This window comes from Crinia signifera, chromosome 4 (genome assembly GCF_055691185.1).
Source record: "Crinia signifera chromosome 4, ASM5569118v1, whole genome shotgun sequence".
In the NCBI taxonomy this organism is placed as follows: Eukaryota; Metazoa; Chordata; class Amphibia; order Anura; family Myobatrachidae; genus Crinia; species Crinia signifera.
The window spans coordinates 316,851,914-316,870,956 of record NC_139220.1 but is presented as its reverse complement, the minus strand read 5'-3'; the positions used below and the strand labels follow the sequence as shown (position 1 = coordinate 316,870,956).

General features: G+C 45.8%; 1 pseudogene across 1 annotated transcript in view; it reads right to left on the bottom strand.

The window, feature by feature from the left end:
- Positions 1-14,365: 14,365 nt before the first annotated feature.
- The window catches only part of LOC146075884 (uncharacterized), a 38,597-nt pseudogene continuing 33,919 nt past the window's right edge, over positions 14,366-19,043 (bottom strand). The window contains exon 2 of the transcript XR_014473649.1: positions 14,366-16,498. The product of XR_014473649.1 is annotated as an uncharacterized LOC146075884 (transcript). The remainder of the gene's footprint in view (positions 16,499-19,043) is intronic.

Here is a 19,043-nt window from a genome sequence, read left to right as displayed (position 1 = left end):
ATGTCCTGGGAGTCATAGACTGCACCCATATTGGGATTCGGGGGCCTGCACGTGAGGGAGCATGTCTACATCAATCGGCGTGGGTGCCACTCCCTCAATGTTCAGGTGGTATGTGTGCCAACCTGAAAATTCTCAGTGTGGTTGCAGGCTACCCCGGGAACTGCCATGATGCCTATATCCTGCATTACTCGTACTCTCTGGGACCACTTCCAGGGCCACACCATGCCGGAGGGCTGGCTACTTGGTAAGTCACTTATCCTTTTTATTTTTTTGTTTGCCATTATGTGTTGCCCTTTACAAGCCAAACAAACATGTTCATGCAGTGATAAGAACCATGGTATTGTTGGTGCACCATATTGTTAAATGGTAACTTGTTAGGTTACTGAATACACATTACACCAAAGAATGTGAATGGCATAATGTGCAACCTCCATCTGCCACATTAATTGGCATGTGTTGCATGTCTGAACTCACCATTGTGATTAATATTGACTGTACCCAGTTAGTGTGTGTTTCAAAATTTGAAATGGTAATGTAAAACATACTCCTAATGGTATTTCTGGGTACGGGCTGAATTTGACCAAACCAATAGGGATACGGTCATAGGGCCACCAGCAACTTGTTAGGCAGTCATTAGCTCCACACCATTACCTACACATGCATTTCGGTTGACATGGGTTATGTGTACAGGGTCATTAGGTGTACGTGGGTTAGGTTGACCGTCTAAAGGTCAACATGGGGTGGTGCAATTTTTTTTGTGCCAGTATGTGTCGAGATTTGGAACAAATAAAATGCCAAAACCCCACGTCGACCAAAATGCATGTTGACCTAATGTTGACTTAATGACTGTCTAACAACTTGCTGGTGACCAACTGATCCGCACCAAAATATAAATTGAGGTGTGTGCAGTGCTGTTAGTACTTGCAAAATACCCACATGATATCTGACCTTCAAAATACGTTTCTTACTAATTTGTAGGTGACTCAGGATATGGGTGTCATCCTTGGCTCACGACACCTCTGTGTAACCCACAAGGCCCTGCACAGCACCGCTACAACGCTGAACACATTGCCACCCGCAGTGTTCTGAAACGCACCTTTGTGGTGCTGAAAACCTGATTCAGGTGTTTGGACAGATCAGTAGGTGCACTCCTTTACCACCCTGCCAAAGCAGTATTGATTGTCCAGGCTTGCTGCATCCTACATAACATTACTCTGGACCAACCAAATTATGTTGATGATGGCAATGCAGCAGTCGTGCAGGAAGCTGAAGCTACACAACATGAGGTAGTTAGGAGTACGCGGAGGGGGAATGTGATTCGGGGAGAGATCATACGGCAGCATTTCACAGGGAATTTGGGGTTAAGGCAAAGGCATATGACCATGACATTGTGTACAGTAATAAAAAAAGCACTGTTTTTGCTACATTGTCCAGCCACCCCCAGCAAGTTCTGCACTACCTGCTTTGTGATTTCATTGAAACATGCTGGTAAGTATGAGAATATAATGTAAGTTATCCAAACATGGTTGTAGAGGAAAAAATAGTGTAAAATCCAAATATACTAAAGCATTTGACAAGATTCACCACAGACCAGTGGCGTAACTATATATTTTGCGCCCCCCCCCGCCAAACTTTTTCGGCACCCCCCTCCCCCTCTCTCTCTCCCTCCCCTCGGCGCCCCTCCCCATGCCCATACCTGACAGAGCCGCATCTGTGGTCACTGTCCCGTCCAGTCTCCAGGCGCCGGGTCCTGCTGATAATGAAAAGTGACTCTTAGAAAATGGCTGCCAAAACTGTCTGCAATACGGGGGCAGCCATTTTCTAAGTGTCAGTTTTCATTATCAGCAGGAGCCGGCGCCGGGAGCGAGTGACGGGACAGTGACCGCAGATGCGGCCGGGCAGCAGCGCAACGGGTAACTATAGCACCACAGCCTCCCTGCCACGGCGGGGGCTGCGGAGGCATAGTTACGCCACTGACACAGACGTTTATTAACATTTATTATTAACAGTTTCTTATATAGCGCACACATATTCCGCAGCGCTTTACAGAGAATATTTGACCATTCACATAAGTCCCTGCCCCAGTGGAGCTTACAATCTATATTCCCTACCACATGTACATGCACACAGACACAGTCATACTAGGGTTAATTTTGTTAGAAGACAAGTGACCTACCAGTATATTTTTGGATTGTGGGAGGAAACCGGAGTACCCGGAGGAAACCCACACAAGTACGATGCAGAATATAAAAACTCCGCACAGTTAGGGCCATGGTGGGAATCGAACCCAGGACCTCAGTGCTGTGAGGCAGTAATGCTAACCATTACACCGTCCATACTGCCATGAAGGAATATTTGACCTACATTAGAATTCTATGCAACAATGGGTTTGCCAATATGCACTCATTAATCAAGGTCTCCAAATGAATGTATAAGTGGATATGATCCCTTGACCACTGCCCGGAATTCTAGTTTAAATACAGGGTCACTGCAGACTGATTGGAGCTTCTATTGGACCTAAGATTGAGGACAGGGTGCTTGTGACTGACCGCAGATCCAGGACTAAGGAGGATATTTGCTATAAACAAAAGATGGATACTCGGCACTTGTTTATATGAAAAAGATAATGCGAGATTTGGGGGTAGGGAATGAAGATGAAGGTTTGAGAAAACCTTGGAGTAATAGTATAGGGTTAAGGAGACAGAATAGGAAGTCAAAATAATAATAATAAAAATAATAATGAAAAATAAAATAAAATAAAAAAAAATGAAAACAAAAATAATTATAAAGAAAACAATTTAAAAATAACAATAAAAATAAATAGGTACTTGTGTAGTTTCACGGCGCACGATATATTGATGCGATATTGGCCAATATATCGGATGTGATATCGGCCGATATATCGAAGCAATCCGAAGCGATTTTGACCTGTTCATAACCCCACTATCCACTACGCATGGAGTTGATTGTATATAGTGTGGCGAGCGCAGTAATCCACGTCCGCTCGCCACGCTTCGGGCTCGGTGGCTCGCTAGGCTCGCCACACTATATAAAATCATCTCCATGCGTAGTGGATAGTGGGGTTATGAACAGGTCAAAAATCGCTTTGGATCGCATCGATATATATCGGCTGATATCACATCCGATATATCGGATGATATCATATCAGATATATCGGGCACCGTGAAACTACACAAGTACCAATAAATAAATAAAGTGCAAATAAAATGTGCAGCAAATATGTTTCAGCTCTTTTTAGAGATATTGAGAGGTTCCAGGTGGGGACTGACTAGCTAGCCCAAGAATCTACCTGAGTTCATATGACTGTAAACAACAGGCAGCTCACTGCGGCGTGTGTGCAGGTCAGCAGCTCTGGCTTGTAACGGCGGCTTTGGGTGACGTCACCGCAAACTCCAGCTTCTGCTTCGGTGCTTTGGTGGACAGTAGTATCTCCTCCACGGGTCCCTCTCCTTCGTCCAACGTGTTTCGCATCTGTTGGATCTTTTTCAGATCCAGGACTACACAATGGCCCTTATTCTGATCGGTGCAGATTTTTCCGCATGCGGTCGGACCGCCGATGGTTTCCGACTGCGCATGTGCAGAGGTCACTCTGCGCATGTGCAGGCGGTTTCGCCGTACCTATTCTTTAGACGCCGCACAGGGGGCGGAGAGGGGCGTGAAGGGCTACTTAGCCTCATTACCCTATGCATACGCCCCGCGTTTCATGGGCGTTCCCATGCAAACGCAGGGCGTATGCATGGTAATGAAGCCGTGACGCATGTGTAGGGGGCGGGCATCTGACATCGCCGGATGTCAGCTGCCCGCCCCCATACATGATTTCATACGGACAAGTGTCCTTGTGGTCTAGGGTGGCGGGCGCTGGTGGAGCGTGCGGCCCTGCATTCGATGTTCGGCGACCATCGAATGCAGGGGCTGCTCCCAAGATGGAGGAGGCGTATCCCCGTCCACTTTCATGCGGACCGCCACATATCCGCGTACGGACGGAGGTGGCGATCCGTATGGAAGGCGGGGATTCGCCTGCACGGTCCTGGCCGCATATTCTGATCTGGCCGCACAGATCAGAATAAGGGCCAATGAGAGGAGGCTCCTTGGAAATACACCCTGTTTGGACTCTGGCTATCTCTTATAACTGCCTTTGAGGAACGTGTCCTTGTGTTTCCCTCCTATATCCCTATAGATTGTAAGCTTGTAGCAGGGCCCTCTTACCTCCAAGTCTGTCTGTTGTTACCCAGTTTGTTTTATCACTGTCTACTATTGTAAAGCGCAAAGGAAACTGCTGCGCTATATATCTATATATGAGAGCTCAGCCAATCAGAAAACGGACAGTCATTTGAAAGGAATTTTAAAATCTAATACCCGCCACTGCGCGTCCCGTCCCGCAGCGCTGATATCTATGATCATCACCGCCCGGCCAGGTCAGCACTCCCCGGCGCCGCCAGCTTAGCACTCAGGGACCCGCTGCCCGCCCCACTGCTCCCCCGGTGTCTGCATGCATATGCCTGTCAGGTGGGCAGGCATATGCATACAGGGAGGTCGGACGTGATCGTATGTACTGACCGTCCGACCTCCCTGATCCGGTCCGATGCGCACAGGACCGCGCATCGGATCGGATCAGATATCACACACCTGCGATTTTGGGCCGATTTCACCCGATTATCATCACAAAGTGCCGAAATCGGATGAAATCGTCCCAAAATCGCATAGTGTATGGGGGCCTTAAGATAGGTGCAATGGGTGTAGCTGCTATGGGGCCCTGTGCTGAGGGGGGACATATGTACTGTGTACCCAGTATGACAGATTGTGTTTGCTGAGTAATTGAGCCCTCTTGGATGCTACTCCCATCTACCACAGTAAATAAACTGGTTGGGAAAGCTTAGAAACCAGAAGACGGAGACGGTCTACTGTAGACTGTGATGAAGATGCCGGCAACACCACAGTTGACTAAGGCCGACACAGAGTAAAGTACAGAATGGGTCTCAATAATATCTGGTAAAACAAGATCTAGAGGAGATTGACCCTAACTTGACTCCCCCATTACCAGTTAGGACCGGGCGTTTCCTGAACGTACAGGGCACGAATTCAACTGATGACCAGCAGCTGCACAATATTGACACAGTTTTTCTCGTAGTCTTCTCGACCGCTCTTCAGGAGTGAGATGAGACCTATTTATCTGCATGGGCTCATCCGAAGGTGAAGACTGGGACTGTGCCAGAGGCCTAGGCCGCATCGATCTGCGGAGATCATTCTAATACTAGACATGGGTCTGGGGGAATCAATTTTAGTACACAAGGAAATCAAATCATTTAACTGCGGAAGAATATCTTGAGTGGCAAGCTCATCCTTAATGCGATATGAGAGACCATGCCAGAAGGCAGTCACCAGTGCCTGGTTATTTAACTCAACCTCTGATGCCAAAGTCTGGAATTGGATAATGTATTGACAAATACTCTGGGTGCCTTGTCTGAGTTGAATAAAATCTGAAGAGGCCAAAGTTGAGCACTCAGGCTCAAAGATTCGCTTGAAAATTGATAGGAACTCTGGGTAATTACTAAGCAAAGTGTCTGCACACTCCCACAAAGGAGAAACCCAAGCCAGAGCAGGACCAGTTAGCAGGGAAATTATATAGGCGATCTTATTCCGTTGCGTCGAAAGTTGTGTGGTAGCAATTCAAATTGTATTTTGCACTGGTTAATGAACCCTCAAAACAACTTGGGATTGCCATCATACTTGGCGGGTACTGGAAGGTGCAGATGAGAAAATGGAGTTGGAACTACTGGAGGAACAGACTCGGAGGAACTGGAAGCTGGCACTGAAGGAGAAACTGGAGGAGCAGAAGCAGTAGGAAGTGATTGTTGAAGAAGTTCCAGACGAGAGGACATTCCTTGCAGAAACTCGATAATTTGTCATTGAGCAGCCTCCTGACTGTCCAACCACGAAGACAGGCTCTGGAAGGCCCCTGTACCCACATTCTGACTGCCATCCGGATCCATGGGCCTTGAACCAACTGTCAGGTCTGAGTTTAGTGATGTTCCCAATGTTGGTGCTTGTGGGTCAGTGGTAGAAGGATTAGTCGCAGAGGCGAGATAAAGCTTCTGTGCATGTGTGCTGGTATTTACTATTAAAGGTGCAAATAGGCAATTGAAACAAATGCAATGAACATAGTACGAGCAAATGGAAATAATCAGCGTGGCAAGTCCGAGCAGTAAAGGGAGTAGTAAAAGTCCAGTAAATAATACAGGGAATGTTAGTAGTGCTGCAGAAATATAAAAGCTATCAGGTTTGCTTGACGGGAGACTTAGGCCGGTTTCACACACTCCGGCTCCTGCCGGACGGTGAAATCCCGCACGGCCAGGGAGACGTGCCGCACAGAGTACTTTATCATGGAGGGGATGGCCACAGCCTGGCAGCCGTCCCTTCCAGTGGCGGGATCCGGCTGCAGCCGTGCGGCCGGGCCGTGGCCGTCCCGTGTGAATGGACACAATAGTGTCCATTCACAACTAATGTGTGCTGCACGGCTCCCTGGCCGTGCGGGATTTCACCGTCCGGCAGGAGCCGGAGTGTGTGAAACTGGCCATACACTGATAATCCTCAGAACCAGATGGGTTAACAGGCTGTTGCTCAGGTGCTTGCTGGTGATTGCACCTGCTGGAAATCTCTGCTGCACTTAGTAGTGGTAACTTGTACTGAAACTTGAAAACTGGAGTCTGGTCACTGGGAGCAGTAGTTCCTCAGAGGGTAATTGGAGACTCAGGGACTTGGAAAGGAAGACGAGGAATAGCCAGCAGGACATTACTGACTGGAGGAATCACACTGGGAGACGAGCAGAAACACATAACTGTGTTAGAACTAGGGAACTGAACTGAGACAGAGCCAGGATACTTGTAGCTGGTAGTGACTTGTAGTCCAAGGCAAGGTTAGCTTGGAATAGCTGATCTTTGTATCAAAGGTTTTGAAAACATTGGTGGAGCGTACATGGGGAGGTCTGGCCTTGCTCAGGATTGAACAGCACCTAAGCAGCCGGGACACTAGGAAGCAGGTGAACTGGAGTGTTCCAGTGTGAGAGAGATAACAGTGCTGTATGCTGATTCATGACAGTTATATTGTATACTAGCTGATCCGCTCGGCATTGCCCGGGATAACCTTGGGGTTTTTTATTTCCAAAATTGCTGAAAAATGTCATCTTACCGTATGCTGTGCCAAAGACCTAAGATTGTAACTTGTTAAAGATTCTACCATAATGTTATAATGTGTTTGCATTGATACTCAATGACGGCAATGAAATCAGCTGTGGTGTTGTTTAAAGCACAACGCTCCTGAGTTGATCACTTGTATGTGTTGATGAATTCCACATCCAATCCTGAGATTTAGCACCTATGACATACCCTCCAACATCTGAGGGTCAGAAATTGGTACAAAATCAGAAAGGCATGTGGACACACCTCCATTTCTATACTTTCAATGGTAAAGTTTCTAGGGTGTGTAATTACAGGCGCTGAGTGCGTGGAGACCAGGGTGGGCGTTACTTATCGCGCCTTAATCAATTAAAAATTCAACGCTCCCTGCCACTGCCGCTCCCCTCACCGATCCTGCCTGCAGCAGTCTCTGAGGTCTGGAGATCTGTAAAGCACATGCACCGGGCGTCTCTACCAAATAGTGGGGCAGCCCCTGAGTGTGGGAGCAAGTCCGTGGGCCTGGCCACATGACATCATCATGCGACGCACGCTACCTGCACCACTGCAATGCACCACTAGGGTACGAGTGCAATGGGCCAAATTCTTCCCTACACCCGCCGGGCCAATCCACCCATCGTAATCATAAATGGGTGCATTGATAAGGTTTGGAGTGTAAGAAGTTGAAGAATAAGACTGAGATAAAGATTTGCCATGTTAAAGTGTACAATTTACTCAATAAATCGTGAAAAAAAATATAAGTGTACATAGAAGTACAATCAAAAAATGAAAGTAGGATTCAAAATTAAGTTCTGATTCAAACGGATTGGTTGGATGGGGGTGGGTTGCAAAACAAATCTATGGGTGGGGGGTATGGATATTGTGGGCATAATTGGTGTTTGGTACACCTACAGGGGGTTCTCAATTGATGGGAATTTTCACTACAGTGTCACCGTAGTGGGATTCGCAATTGGGGTCCAGGTGGTCTTTAAGGGACTCCTTACAATCCCGTAGGTCTCTTCTCCTTGAGCCTATGGTCTCCCTTAATGATAGTCAATCACTGAGGGAGACCGTAGGCTCCAGGAGAAGAGACCAACGGGATTGTAAAGGGGTCCCTAAAAGACCACCTGAACCCCAATTGGAAATCCCCCTACGGTGACACTGTAGTGAAAATTTCTCATCAACTGGGAACCCCCTGTAGGTGTACCAAACACCAATTATGCCCACAATATCCATACCCCCTCCACCTATAGATTTGTTTTGCAACCAACCCCCATCCAAACAATTATCAGTTTGAATCAGAATTTATTTTTTAATCCTACTTTCATTTCTTGATTGTACTTCTATGTACACATATTTATTTCACGATTTATTGAGTAAATTGTACACTATAACGTGACAAATCTTCATCTCAGTTATTCTTCAACTTCTTACACTCATAACATTCAAACAAATACATGCAGCGCTCATGCCCATCGACCAAACATTATCTATGAACCAAAAAAGAGTCTGGGAAACTCTTAAGGCAGAGCAGTGCCTAACATCCAACTGACTAACAGGGTGAGTGCAGTGTACCCACTTTGTATTGATCAATGGGTGCATTGGCCAGGACAAAGATTTCTCAGTGCAACTGGCCGGGGAGCGCACAGATGGATATGGTAAAAAAAGAAAAAACGGTACATTAGGTACAGTTTTTATTTGCCGGTATTTATTGTATTATTTTTTAATGTGGTTGTGTGTGTTGTATGTATCTGTCAATGAGTAAGTGTGTGAGGTGTGCTACGTATATACAGTATGTGTGTGTTGTGCCTTTGTGTATCTGTGCAATGTTTCAGTGTGTGTTTTGTGTGTTATACTGTTTTTTTTGGGTGTGTGTGGTGAATGTGGGTGTGTGTTGTGCTGTTAGAGGTATGTTATGTGTTTGTGTGTGTTGTGTGTATCTGCCTAATGTGTAAGTGCGTAAGGTGTGCTACATATAAATGTGTGTAGTGTGCTGTGTGTATCTGTGCAATGTTTGTGTGTGTTCTGTGTAGTGTACTGTTTTTGGGTGAATGTTGTAGTGAATGTGGGTGTGTGTTGTACTGTGAGTGGTGTGTTATGTGTGTGTGTTGTGTTAAGCGTATCTGCTGAATGTGAGGTGCGCTACATATATATGTGTGTGTAGTGTAGTGTGCTGTGCGTATCCTGGCAATGCTTAAGTGTGTGTGTTCTGTGTGTTTCTGTATCTGCACGATATTTAAGTGTGTGTGTTCTGTGTGTTTGTTGTACTGTTTTTGGGTGTGTGTTGTAGTGTATATGGGATTGTGTTGTACTGCATGTGGTGTGTTATGTGTGTGTTTTGTTGTGTGTATCTGTCCAATGTGTAAGTGTGTGAGTTGCGCTACATATATATGTGTGTGTTGTGTGCATATGTGGTGTACTGTGTGTGTGCGTGTACAATGTGTACGTGTGTGTGTGGTCTATGTATATCCTCAATTATTCCTAATTGTTTAAAGCCTTCACCATAATGTTAGAATGTGTTATTCATACTCAATGACAGCAATGAAATCAGGTGTGGAGTTGTTCATTCGTCAACGGTTTCCGAGATCATCAATCTTTTTCCCAGATCTTCAATGAAGGCAAATTAAAACTTGGTGTTTTTTAAATTTCTAAGGGAAATTTCCACAAAATGGCTTTGAGGTGCACACCACCGGGTCCAGAGGTATCCTGTTGCTGAATTTGGTGGCTCTGAGTGCCACGGTGTGTCCGCAATGCGACAGACACACACACACACTCTTCAACTTATTATATAGATGAATTGTATATGTGTTTATTTGGATTATTACAAACAATTGATGAACTAAAGAATTACCTATTGAATATTTTTTTATCAAAGGAGCAATTCAAGATAAATATTCTATATAAGTATTCAGGTATTTTCCTTTTTTATGGATTCATTATACACCAGTCGCAGTGACCTTTCTTTCTACCTTTGTTTCTGATCAAATTGGAATTTTGACTAAATCCTTTGGGCCACTTGTAGCAGGTGTGTGATCCAGGTCATTGATTGAATTGTATTGGGATTATACATCTCTCCAATTATACTACTTTGTTCCAGGAGTAGTGGTGCATCAGTTTGTTTCACTTTGTTAATAACATGCTGTGAAGAGCAAGGCTGTTCTGTAACCCACAGCAACAAGATTTCAGCTCTCACCAGTATGGTGTCAGCACACAAACATGTGCTGTGATTGGTTACTATGGGATACCGGTGGCCAGTGACTTAGTTGCACTAATTTCCAGTATAATAGAGGAAGGTAAAGCAGCAATAACACAGACACCTGAAGGAAAGTATAAGGGGGTATAGCAGAGAAATCACATCAAAAAGCTTTATTGTCATTAAACAGAACAAGATAAATTGTTACATGAAATACAAGTACAACACCATAGTGCTATAAGAATGGTCTGGTTTGGACAAAAAGCTCCCTGAACCCCCCCCCCCCGAGCACATCTAGGCCTAAGACATTTAATTACAGTTAAACATATGAATTGCTAATGGAAAAATTGGTACTTATGTATTATCTGGGCTCCCATGTTAAATGCACCCCATATTTTCATACCCCTACTATCCAACTACGCATGGAGTCGATTTTATATAGTGTGGCGAGCGCAGCGAGCCACCGTGCCCGAAGCGTGGCGAGTGTAGCGAGCCCCGCGAGGGGACACGGTCACATAAGAAAACCGGGAGCCCAGATATTACATAAGTACCGATTATTTGAGACCGTGGTACCAAGAAAATGAAAAGATTTGACTCTCTCAATATTAGTTTCACCTATGGTCACTGACAACTTGGGGGCAAATACTTCTAAAATGGACAAGAGGAGACCTGTCGGGTGGTGCAGGGCAGTGTGTAGGGTGACAATAGAAATATTTAGAACATCAGCCAATCACAGAAAAAAAACGTGTATTTAGAGGAACTGCAGGGAATATGTACTGGATACAAATCTCTTTTCTCTTCTAGTCCCAGCACCAGCAGAACTGCTGTATACAGTGACTAACTGGCCACTAACTTTAATGCAAAGTGTCCCAGGATGCCGGTCGCATGTGAGGCCACTGGATCCCAGCCTGGTGTCTACATTTAAATAATTAAAAAGCAGCGGCAGCAGCTCAGGGTCGCAATCTGCATACAGAGACCCTGCACCCCTCCACCTGCATATGACGTGGGAGTGCCCATCACTCCCCAGAAGTGCAGATTCTTGGAGTGCTGTTGCGTACTCCACACCCCCAGACAATAAGCATGTAATAGGCAATGGGCACTGAGTAACTAACTCCTCCTGGAAATGTGCATGTATTCCCCCACGACAATGAGCAACTAACTCCCCCTGGTCCACAAGCATGTAACTTCTCTCTGGGCAATGAGCATGTAACTCCCCATAGGCAATGAGTATGTAACTCCCCCTGGGCAATGAGCATGTAACTCCCCTTGTGGCAATGAGCATGTAACTCACCCTGACAACGAGCATATAATCCCCTGTGGCAATGAACATGAACCCCATGGCAAGGAGCATGTAAATCCTGGCAAAGAGATGTAATCCTTGGCAATTAGCATGTAAAATATTGCATTGAGAAAGAAACACCTGGCAACAAGCAAATAATGCTTGGCAATGAGCAAGTAATTCCTGGCAAAGAGCATGTAGGTAAGCAGCAGTTATGTGGCATACTATGTAAAGTTATTACAATGTGTAATAGGCATTATGGCGTGTTGAAAAATGTGCAATAGGCATTATGGTGGTGGATGGTATAATGTGTAATTGGCATAACAGTGTGTGTAATCCTGGTGCAGTGTGTCTAAGGGGCTCTACCTGGTGTAGTATGTGTTGTAATGTGAATTGGTACTAATATGTGGCATCGCCACTTCCCCACAAAGCCACACCTGACATACTGTATTTTCCTACCAATATTCAAAATTATCAGGAAAGTTAGCCAAAATCACACAGTGTTGAGGGGGCTTGCGATACTAATGCATATTCGGTATCGCAAATATAAATAGACTGTGCAGCACAGTCTAAACTTCTACTATATCCCAGGAGGGCCATGCTGCACCCCCCTCCACCACCATCTGTGTGCGTCACCCACTGGCTGATGCTTTAGCCTTGTCTGTCACCGATGTCTCTAGGTATAGTGATGTAGTAATCCTGCTTATTGTTATGCTGGCCCAGCCCATTGTTGTTTTGATGTCACTGACATGAGGCTACTACCAGAAAATTTCCAGGGCCACTTTAATCCCCAATATGTTCCTGGCTGTATCTTACGAAGCCCAGTGCATTATGGCTCTCAGAATGTGTCCTCATGTGATTAATAAGTAATGTCTTTGTAGTAACACTCTCTACCTGCATATAAGGCATGTTTCTACAGAGTCACATTATTATAACCACCATCTAATAGCCAGAGTAACCGCCATGTGGAGCACAGACGGCAGCCAGATGGGCTGAGAGTGACGCAATAAGGTGCTGGTAGCTTGGCACAGCTATCTGGAGCCATGCTGACTGCAGTACATCTCACAGCTGCTGGAGGAACCATAGGGCGGACACAATAATCTAGATGGTCCCACAGATGCTAAACTACATTCAAGTCAAGGTATTAGGGGGCTAAGGAAGTACTTAAAAGTCTTGGTCATGTCATCCAACCACTGAGACATTTCTACCTGTGTGACATCACATTATCTTGCTGGAAGATCCCAGTGGCCCCAGCATGCATGGATGTACGTTATCTGCTAGGATATATACATAACCAAATTGGTTGAGTGCTGTCCACATGGATGACTGGGCCCAGAGAATGCTATGAAAACATTCCCCAGACCATAACACTGCAGCCACCAGCTTGTGTTCTTCCAGCAATGGCTGCAGGGTAATTGTTCTCAGATGTTTCTCGCCTGACAAGCCAACGTCCATCCATTTGATGAAGCAGAAAACGTGACTGAGAAGGCAACCCATAGCCAATCAGCGGAGGTCTAAGGCGAATACTACAGAGCAAATAAAAAAATGGGTACAGATGGAGCAGGGCTTATTATTGCTGGCGGAGCGCCAGGACCGTGTCCCTGGCGATCCGCCAGCAATCTGGCGCTCTGGCTGAATGAGACGCTCGTGCGTCTCCCACGCACGAGCGTCTCAATAGCCGGGCGGCGAGGCGGCGCGGCGGGTGCAGTCCTGCCCGTCTCCAGCTTCAGGGAGACGGGCAGGGCTGCGGGGGGCTGCGGGGGGGCGGTGTGGACCGGCGGGGACCCGGGGAAGCCGGCGGGGACCCGGGCAAAAGCTCCGTCGGAACGGGACGCGCGTGCACCTCGTGCACGCGCGTCCCCTTCCGACATACAGATGGCGCGGGGCGGGGGATGGCGGGTGGCGAGTCCTCCGCCATCCCCAGCAAAGACAAGCCCTGCGCTATCTGTACTTGTGTATTATCACGGCGCCCATCGCAACGAATACCATAAGGCATGCGATATCGCGCGATGTTGTACAATGTCATACAATTTTAAAATTGTATGGCATTGTGTATGGCAGGGCTGGGCAACACCGGCCCTCCAGATGTTGATGAACTACACATCCCAGGATGCTTTGCATTAGTTTTGCTATGTGGCCATGCTGATACTGAAGCAAGGCATGCTGGGATGTATAGTTCATCAACATCTGGAGGGCCGGTGTTGCCCAGCCCTGGTATATGGCATACAATGCGATGGGATGCGATTATAACTTGTATCAAGCACCCTAATGGGTGCTTACAATGTTAAATGCACCCCCACGCCACCCCCCAGTATAAACGTTAACCCGAAGCATGGCGAGCGCAGCGAGCCCGCGAGGGGCGGCGGTATGCGTCCTATGACCTTTTCATACCCCCACTATCCACATCGGCCTGGAGGTGATTTTATAAAGTGTGGCGAGCGCAGCGAGTCACCCAGCCCGAAGCGTGGCGAGCGCACGCGCATAACTTCACAGGTATACGCGTGCGCTCGCCACGCTTCGGGCTCGGTGGCTCGCTGTGCTCGCCACACTTTATAAAGTCAACTCCGCACCGACGTGGAAAGTGGGGGTATGAAAAAGTCGTAGGACGCATACAGCTGCGCTCGCCACGCTTCGGGTTCACGTTTATACTGGGGGGTGGCGTGGGGGTGCATTTAACATTGTAAGCACCCATTAGGGTACTTATACAATTTTTCATGGCATATGGGGCTAAAATCGCATCGCAGTGCATCGGGTGTATGGCATGCGATGCGATTACAACATTGCGCGATCAATATCGGGGGCGCCGTGAGAATACACAAGTACCAAAAAATGTTTTGCCAATGAACCTTTGCTTGCATAGGTGAAGAGACCATCCAATTGCTTCAGAGCCCAAAATGCAGACGTGTTCGCTAAATCACACCACACATTTTGTGGGTGAGCTGCTCCATTGTAGCGCATCTGTCGACCCTCAAGCACCTTCATAGCCAACATTCCCCTCTCACATCAATGGTACATGATGATTAGCACTTTCCGATCAGTTAAGCTCCGTGGTCCCATTTGTTTAATGACGATGCACATTCACCACAGCGGTACGTAAACAGTTCACAATCTGCGCTGTTCCACAAATACTGCCAGCCTTGGCTCGAAAGCTGATAATCATCCCACTTTGCACATCAAGAAATGAGTGATGTGTGCAGGCCTATCGAACACCTTATATACCCACCAAGCCAGTGCATGCTATGTAGTATACTTCATGGGCTGCACGCTGCCGTCACATGTAGGAGGTGGCCATAATTATGAGACTCAGCCTTGTCATTTCTCTCATTTGATTTGTAACAAGCTGTAACCTATGAGAAGAACATTTACTGCATTAAGTACATTTATATGGCATCTCTACTGTGTGACTCCTCTGATGTAGGACAACAATTGACTTCTGAGAATATATTTGATGCATTCAGTACATTTATATGGTTTCTCTCCTGTTTGACTCCTCTGATGACTGACAAGAATGGACTTCTGAGAATATATTTGCTGCATTCAGAACATGTATACGGTGTCTCTACTGTGTGACTCCGCTGATGTTGGACAAGATGTGACTTCTGGGAAAAACTTTTGCTGCACTCAGAACAATTATATGGTTTCTCTCCTGTGTGACTCCGCTGATGTTGGACAAGATGTGACTTCCGGGAAAAACTTTTGCTGCACTCAGAACAATTATATGGTTTCTCTCCCGTGTGAATGCGCTGATGACGGACAAGATCAGACTCAGTGGAAAAACATTTGTTGCATTCAGAGCAATTATATGGCTTATCTCCTGTGTGATTCCTCTGATGTAGGACAAGATGTGACTTCTGGGGAAAACATTTGCTGCACTCAGAACATTTATATGGATTCGCTCCCGTGTGAATGCGCAGATGACGGACAAGATCAGACTCACCTGAAAAACATTTGTTGCATTCAGAGCAATTATATGGTTTCTCTCCTGTGTGACTCCTCTGATGTACAACAAGATGTGAATTACGGGAAAAACATTTGCTGCATTCAGAACATTTATATGGCTTCTCTCCTGTGTGACTTCTCTGATGTAGAACAAGCTCTGACTTCTGGGAAAAATATTTACTGCATTCAGAACATTTATATGGTTTCTCTCCTGTGTGACTCCTCTGATGTATAACAAGCTGTGACTTCGAGGAAAAACATTTGCTGCATTCAGAACATTTATATGGTTTCTCTCCTGTGTGACTTCTCTGATGTAGGACAAGATTTGACTTCTTGGAAAAACATTTGCTGCATTCAGAACATTTATATGGTTTCTCTCCCGTGTGACTCCTCTGATGACTCACGAGTTCTGAATTCTGGGAAAAACATTTGCTACATTCAGAACATTTATATGGTTTCTCTCCTGTGTGACTCATCTGATGTACGACAAGATGTGACCTGCGGGGAAAACATTTGCTGCAGTCAGAACATTTATATGGTTTCTCTCCTGTGTGAATCCTCTGATGTCGGACAAGATGTGACTTACGGGAAAAACATATGTTGCAGTCAGAACATGTATATGGTTTTTCTCCTGTGTGACTCCTCAGATGTACAAGAAGCTTTGATTTACATGTAAAGCCTTTGTCACACTCAGAGCACACATGTGGTCTCTCTCCTGTGCGACTCATCATGTACAAGATAAGAAAAATTAAATTTTTTATGTTTCTTCTATCCAGAAAATAGTCGTTTTGGTTAATCCTCGGGTGTAAGAAGAAATTAGGACTGGCTGGATCAGAGAACAACGTCCCTCTGAGCAGGATTTGGACTAATAATATTAGAAGATGCTGTACAATCGTCCTGTAAGAAATTTAAAAAGTAAAAGGTTAACATAATTCAACTGTGATGTCAGAGTTATTGTGTATGGAACATTATATATTTCTATACACAGCAAATATCGGTTGCTGACCATTGGTTTTATATTTGTGTGTGTGTTGCCAAACTGTAGGGACTATTTGCAACCAGACACACAGCATGGAGCCCTCTACCTTCCTACAGCAGACACCAATATGTATATTGTACCATATTGTTTTTATGATTATTGTATAATCCTTATTCTCTGATCTCGGTATGTGCAGATCATACATTACTGACCCTCTGTGCTGACCATAGAGTAACACGTGCTACCTATCCTGCACTAGTGCTCCCTCATCCTCTGTGCTCGGTATGTGCAGATCAAACATTACTGTTCCTCTGTACTGACCATAGAGTAACACATGCTACCGATCCTGCATTCCTGGCTCCCTCATCCTCTGAGCTCGGTATGTGCAGATCATACATTACTGACCCTCTGTACTTGCCATAGAGTAACACGTGCTACCTATCCTGCACTCCTGGCTCCCTCATCCTCTGAGCTCGGTATGTGCAGATCATACATTACCGACCCTCTGTACTGACCATAGAGTAACACGTGCTACCAATCCTGCACTCCTAGCTCCCTCATCCTCTGATCTCGGTATGTGTAGATCATACATTACTGACCCGCTGTACTGACCATAGAGTAACATGTGCTACCAATCCTGCACTCCTGGCTCTCTGAGCTCGGTATGTGCAGATCATACATTACTGTTCCTCTGTACTGACCATAGAGTAACACGTGCTACCGATCCTGCATTTCTGGCTCCCTCATCCTCTGAGCTCGGTATGTGCAGATCATACATTACTGACCCTCTGTACTTGCCATAGAGTAACACGTGCTACCTATCCTGCACTCCTGGCTCCCTCATCCTCTGATCTCGGTATGTGTAGATCATACATTACTGACCCTGTGTACTGACCATAGAGTAACACGTGCTACCGATCCTGCATTTCTGGCTCCCTCATCCTCTGAGCTCGGTATGTGCAGATCATACATTACTGACCCTGTGTACTGACCATAGAGTAACACATGCTACCGATCCTGCACTCCTGGCTCCCTCATCCTCTGATCTCGGTATGTGTAGATCATACATTACTGACCCTGTGTACTGACCATAGAGTAACACGTGCTACCGATCCTGCACTCCTGGCTCCCTCATCCTCTGATCTCGTTATGTGTAGATCATACATTACTGACCCTGTGTACTGACCATAGAGTAACACGTGCTACCGATCCTGCACTCCTGGCTCCCTCATCTACATGCAGACATCTAAAGGGGCACGTCCATAGGGGTAACAAAGCGCACCCATGCTCTGGGGCATCTGAGTTGTAGAAAACAGTCTGACTGCAGTTTGCATGTTTCATCTATGAGGAGTCAGCACCCAGTGAGCAGGACAAGTCTGTAATGTACTTCTGGTAAATGGGTGATCGGGGTTGTCATCTGCAGCCGCCACGGTTGGTGGGTGTGTGTGTCTGTGAATGTATGTGGTTGTGTCTATGTAAATGTATGTGTCTTTGTATGTGTGTGTGTCTGTTACGAGATGCAGCAGCTGGGGAGCACAAGGTGGAAGAAGGGGAGCACTGAGCACAGGCTTTATGGAACGGGTCTGTGAATGAGGAAACAGGGAAACACAGTGGGGCTGATTCAGAGTAGTTAAAAAATGACCACATTTGGACCCTTGTCCCAATGGTGAGGGTCTGCGCATGTATATTGTCACCAATGTGCATGTGCAGGTCCTGATTGCAAGCACCTTTGGCAAAGTTTTCCTTCACCGAGGCTCTCGGTGTTCCTGGGTGGAAACCTCGTGTTTCATGGGCGTACCCACAAAAACGCTGGGTGCTCCTATAGAAAATCTGGGCGGGCCCCAGTGAAGGCAGGAGTTTCCCAGCCCACTCGGGCGGGCAGATGATGTTAGCACCCATCCCGATTAACCATCAAAGGATTTCTTGTCTGTTCGTTCCGCATTCCTGCACAGGGATTCATGCGGCGATGGGTGTGCGTTCTGCAGGGTATCATAAAACCGCTTTCTAGGCCATGAAAACCTGCAGCCTAGGTATATTATATATATATATATATATATATATATATATATATATATATAACAAAAACAAAACAAAATAGATAGAACAAAATTCTGAAGTATCTTGTTTTAAAAAAAATTTATTGAATGGTATTTACATATGTATTTATTATTTGTATTATGATTTGCAGTCGTTTCAATTGTTTCACTGCCCCTGATGAAGTCATGAATATGACGAAGCGCGTTGGGCCTTCCATTCTGAATTGACTATACCACCAGTGTCATCGTTCCAATTGCGACTCATAATGTCTCACCAGAGTTTTATTTTCATTGTTTATGTGTAAACATTACACCCTAAGAGGTGTTTTTTATGACAATTTTTAACTGAGGTTGTAATAAATACCATTTTTATCAAAATTGTTGTGATATATTAGCGCCCTCTGAAACCCCACTTTCTTTCTTCATA